The sequence below is a fragment of the Heterodontus francisci genome, unplaced genomic scaffold, assembly GCF_036365525.1.
Source record: "Heterodontus francisci isolate sHetFra1 unplaced genomic scaffold, sHetFra1.hap1 HAP1_SCAFFOLD_146, whole genome shotgun sequence".
Classification (NCBI taxonomy): Eukaryota; Metazoa; Chordata; class Chondrichthyes; order Heterodontiformes; family Heterodontidae; genus Heterodontus; species Heterodontus francisci.
This window is the reverse complement of record NW_027140336.1, coordinates 4,827,078-4,833,142: the sequence shown is the minus strand read 5'-3', so window position 1 is coordinate 4,833,142 and position 6,065 is coordinate 4,827,078.

Below are 6,065 nucleotides of genomic sequence, written 5' to 3'. Positions count from 1 at the left end.
CCCACACCCCTCCCCCACTCTACCCCACTCCCCTCCCCTACTCCTCTCCGCAACTCCCCTCCCCCTCTCCTCTCCCCCACACCCTGCCTCAACTCCCCTACCCCACTCCCTGCGCCAACTCCCATACCCCACTCCCCTACTCTGAACCCCTCCCCGATCCCCTGCCCCAAACCCCTCCTCAACTCCCCTCCCTCACTCCTCTCCCCCACTCCCCTCCCCAGCTCCCCTCCGTCGATCCCCTACCCCAACCCCCTCCCCAACTCCCATTCCAACTCCCATTCCAACTCCCATTCCAACTCCCCTACCGCACTCCCCTCCCCCACTCCCCTCCCCCACTCCCCTTCCCCTCTCCCGTCCACCACTCCGCTTCCCTTCACCTCCTCACTCCCCTCCCGTACCACGCTCCCATTCCCCACTACTCTCCCCCACTCCCCCAACCCCACTCCACTCCCCCACCCCCCTACCGCACTCCCCTCCACACCACCCTTACCTCACTTACCGACCCCACTCTCCATCACCACACCCCTACCCGACTCCCCTTCCATCCACCTCCTCATTGCCCTCCACTCCCCAACTCTCCTGCCCTACACAGCTCCCCCACTCCATTCCCCCACTCCACTCCACTCTCCCCGCCCCCACTCACTTACGCCACTCCCCTACCCAACTCCCCGTTCCCCACTCCCCTCCCTCACCTCTGTACCCCACTCACACATCCCACACCCCTCCCCCATTCTACCCCACTCCATTCCCCTACTCCTCTCCGCAACTACCCTCCCCCACTCCTCTCCCCCACACCCTGCCTCAACTTCCCTACCCCACTCCCTGCGGCAACTCCCAAACCCCACTCCCCTAGTCTAAACCCCTCCCCCATTCCCCTGCCCAACACCCCTCCTCAACTCCCCTCCCTCACTCCTCTCCCCCACTCCCCTCTCCACTCCCCGCCCCAACTCCCCTACCACACTCCCCTCCCCAACTCCCATTCCAACTCCCATTCCAACTCCCCTACCGCACTCCCCTCCCCCACTCCCCTCCCCCACTCCCCTTCACCTCTCCCGTCCACCACTCCGCTTCCCTTCACCTCCTCACTCCGCTCCCGTACCACGCTCCCATTCCCCACTACCCATCCCTCACTCCCTTACCCCACTCCACTCCCCCACTCCCCTACCGCACTCCCCTAACACACTCCCCTCCACACCACCCTTACCTCACTTCCCGACCCCACTCTCCATCACCACACCCCTACCCGACTCCCCTACCCCACACCGCACCCCCACTCCCCGACCCGACACCCCTACCCCACTACCCTCCCACAGTCCCCTTCCCTCCACCTCCTCACTGCCCTCCACTACCCAACTCTCTTACCCCAAATATGTTCCCAACTCCACTTCCCACTCCCCTTCCCTCCACTCCGCTCCCACACTCCACTCCACTCTCCCCGCCCTCACTCAAATACGCCACTCCCCTAGCCCACACCCTGTCCCCCAATCCCCTCCCTCACTCCCCAACACTATTCCCTCACCCTACTCCTCTACCACACACCTCTACACCACTCCCCTCCCCCTCTCCACCCCGCCACTCCCTTCCCCAACTCTCCTCCCCTACTCCCCTCACCAACGCCCATACCCTACTCCCCTACTCCGCTCCCCTCCCCCACTCCCCTTCCCAACTCCCCTACGACACTCCCCGACAACACACCTCTACCCCACTCGCCTACTCTGCTCCCCTGCCCCACTCCCCGCCACCACACCCCTACCCCACTCCCCTACCCCACTCCACTCACCCACTCCACTACCCCACTCCCCGACAACACAACGCTACCCCACTCCCCTACTCCGCTCCCCTCCCCACTTCCCTCCCCCCACTCCCCTACCCCACTCCCTGTCCCCCACACCCCTCCTTCACTCACTTACCCAACTCATACACCCTACTCCAATACCCCACTCCACTACCCCACTCCCTCCCCCTCTCCTCTCCGCAACTCCCCTCCCCAACTCCCCTCCCCAACTCTCCTCCCCAACTCTCCTCCCCCACTCCCCTCACTAACTCCCATACCCCACTCCCCTCCCCCACTCCCCTCCCTCACCTCTCTACCCCACTCACACATCCCACTCCCCTCCCCTACTCCTCTCTGCAACTCCCCTCCCCCACTCCTCTCCCCCACACCCTGCCTCAACTCCCCTACCCCACTCCCTGCGCCAACTCCCATACCCCACTCCCCTACTCTGAACCCCTCCCCGATCCCCTGCCCCATACCCCTCCTCAACTCCCCTCCTTCACTCCTCTCCCCCACTCCCCTCCTCACCTCCCCTCCATCGCACCCCTACCCCACCCCCCTCCCCAACTCCCATTCCAACTCCCATTCCAACTCCCCTACCGCACTCCCCTCCCCCACTCCCGTCCCCCACTCCCCTTCCCCTCTCCCGTCCACCACTCCGCTTCCCTTCACCTCCTCACTCCCCTCCCATACCACGCTCCCATTCCCCACTCCCCTCCCCCACTTCCCCAACCCCACTCCACTCCCCCACCCCCTACCGCACTGCCCTAACGCACTCACCTCCACACGACCCCTACCTCACTTCCCGACCCCACTCCCCATCGCCACCCCCCTACCCGACTCCCCTACCTCACTCCGCTCCCCCACTCCCCTTCCCTCCACTCGCCTGCCACACTCCACTCCCGTCTCCCCGCCCCCCACTCAAATACACCACTCCCCTATCCCACACCCTGTCCCCCACTCCCCTCCCTCACTCCCCAACCCAACTCACTCACCCTACTCCTCTACCACACACCTCTACCCCACTCCCCTCCCCCTCTCCACTCCGCCACTCCCCTCCGCAACTCCCCTCCCCCACTTCCCTCACCAACTCCCATACCCCACTCCCCTACTCCGCTCCCCTCCGTCACTCCCCTCCCCCACTCCCCTCCCTCACCTCTCTACCCCACTCACACATCCCACACCCCTCCCCCACTCTACCCCACTCCCCTCCCCTACTCCTCTCCGCAACTCCCCTCCCCCTCTCCTCTCCCCCACACCCTGCCTCAACTCCCCTACCCCACTCCCTGCGCCAACTCCCTTACCCCACTCCCCTACTCTGAACCCCTCCCCGATCCTCTGCCCCAAACCCCTCCTCAACTCCCCTCCCTCACTCCTCTACCCCACTCCCCTCCCCAGCTCCCCTCCGTCGATCCCCTACCCCAACCCCCTCCCCAGCTCCCATTCCAACTCCCATTCCAACTCCCATTCCAACTCCCCTACCGCACTCCCCTCCCCCACTCCCCTCCCCCACTCCCCTTCCCCTCTCCCGTCCACCACTCCGCTTCCCTTCACCTCCTCACTCCCCTCCCGTACCACGCTCCCATTCCCCACTACTCTCCCCCACTCCCCCAACCCCACTCCACTCCCCCACCCCCCTACCGCACTCCCCTCCACACCACCCTTACCTCACTTACCGACCCCACTCTCCATCACCACACCCCTACCCGACTCCCCTTCCATCCACCTCCTCATTGCCCTCCACTCCCCAACTCTCCTGCCCTACACAGCTCCCCCACTCCATTCCCCCACTCCACTCCACTCTCCCCGCCCCCACTCACTTACGCCACTCCCCTACCCAACTCCCCGTTCCCCACTCCCCTCCCTCACCTCTGTACCCCACTCACTCATCCCACACCCCTCCCCCATTCTACCCCACTCCATTCCCCTACTCCTCTCCGCAACTACCCTCCCCCACTCCTCTCCCCCACACCCTGCCTCAACTCCCCTACCCCACTCCCTGCGGCAACTCCCAAACCCCACTCCCCTAGTCTGAACCCCTCCCCCATTCCCCTGCCCAACACCCCTCCTCAACTCCCCTCCCTCACTCCTCTCCCCCACTCCCCTCCCCACTCCCCGCCCCAACTCCCCTACCACACTCCCCTCCCCAACTCCCATTCCAACTCCCATTCCAACTCCCCTACCGCACTCCCCTCCCCCACTCCCCTCCCCCACTCCCCTTCACCTCTCCCGTCCACCACTCCGCTTCCCTTCACCTCCTCACTCCGCTCCCGTACCACGCTCCCATTCCCCACTACCCATCCCTCACTCCCTTACCCCACTCCACTCCCCCACTCCCCTACCGCACTCCCCTAACGCACTCCCCTCCACACCACCCTTACCTCACTTCCCGACCCCACTCTCCATCACCACACCCCTACCCGACTCCCCTACCCCACACCGCGCCCCCACTCCCCTACCCGACACCCCTACCCCACTACCCTCCCACACTCCCCTTCCCTCCACCTCCTCACTGCCCTCCACTCCCCAACTCTCTTACCCCAAATATGTCCCCAACTCCACTTCCCACTCCCCTTCCCTCCACTCCGCTCCCACACTCCACTCCACTCTCCCCGCCCCCACTCAAATACGCCACTCCCCTATCCCACACCCTGTCCCCCAATCCCCTCCCTCACTCCCCAACACTATTCCCTCACCCTACTCCTCTACCACACACCTCTACACCACTCCCCTCCCCCTCTCCACCCCGCCACTCCCTTCCCCAACTCTGCTCCCCTACTCCCCTCACCAACGCCCATACCCTACTCCCCTACTCCGCTCCCCTCCCCCACTCCCCTTCCCAACTCCCCTACGACACTCCCCGACAACACACCTTTACCCCACTCGCCTACTCTGCTCCCCTGCCCCACTCCCCGCCACCACACCCCTACCCCACTCCCCTACCCCACTCCACTCACCCAAACCACTACCCCACTCCCCGACAACACAACGCTACCCCACTCCCCTACTCTGCTCCCCTCCCCCACTTCCCTCCCCCCACTCCCCTACCCCACTCCCTGTCCCCCACACCCCTCCTTCACTCACTTACCCAACTCATACACCCTACTCCAATACCCCACTCCACTACCCCACTCCCTCCCCCTCTCCTCTCCGCAACTCCCCTCCCCAACTCCCATCCCCAACTCTCCTCCCCAACTCTCCTCCCCCACTCCCCTCACTAACTCCCATACCCCACTCCCCTCCCCCACTCCCCTCCCTCACCTCTCTACCCCACTCACACATCCCACTCCCCTCCCCTACTCCTCTCTGCAACTCCCCTCCCCCTCTCCTCTCCCCCACACCCTGCCTCAACTCCCCTACCCCACTCCCTGCGCCAACTCTCTTACCCCACTCCCCTACTCTGAACCCCTCCCCGATCCCCTGCCCCATACCCCTCCTCAACTCCCCTCCTTCACTCCTCTCCCCCACTCCCCTCCCCAGCTCCCCTCCATCGCACCCCTACTCCACCCCCCTCCCCAACTCCCATTCCAACTCCCATTCCAACTCCCCTACCGCACTCCCCTCCCCCACTCCCGTCCCCCACTCCCCTTCCCCTCTCCCGTCCACCACTCCGCTTCCCTTCACCTCCTCACTCCCCTCCCATACCACGCTCCCATTCCCCACTCCCCTCCCCCACTTCCCCAACCCCACTCCACTCCCCCACCCCCTACCGCACTGCCCTAACGCACTCCCCTCCACACGACCCCTACCTCACTTCCCGACCCCACTCCCCATCGCCACTCCCCTACCCGACTCCCCTACCTCACTCCGCTCCCCCCACTCCCCTTCCCTCCACTCGCCTGCCACACTCCACTCCCGTCTCCCCGCCCCCCACTCAAATACACCACTCCCCTATCCCACACCCTGTCCCCCACTCCCCTCCCTCACTCCCCAACCCTACTCACTCACCCTACTCCTCTACCACACACCTCTACCCCACTCCCCTCCCCCTCTCCACTCCGCCACTCCCCTCCCCAACTCTCCTCCCCCACTCACCTTACCAACGCCCATACCCCACTCCCCTACTCCGCTCCCCTCCCCCACTTCCCTTCCCAACTCCCCTACCCCACTCCCCGACACCGCACCCCTACCCCACTCTTCTACTCCACACCCCTACCCCACTCCCCGCCACCACACCCCTACCCCACTCCCCTACCCTCTCACCATGCCCCCACTCCACTAGCCCACTCCCCGACACCACACCCCTACCGCACTCCCCTACTCCGCTCCCCTCCCCCACTCCCCTCCCCCA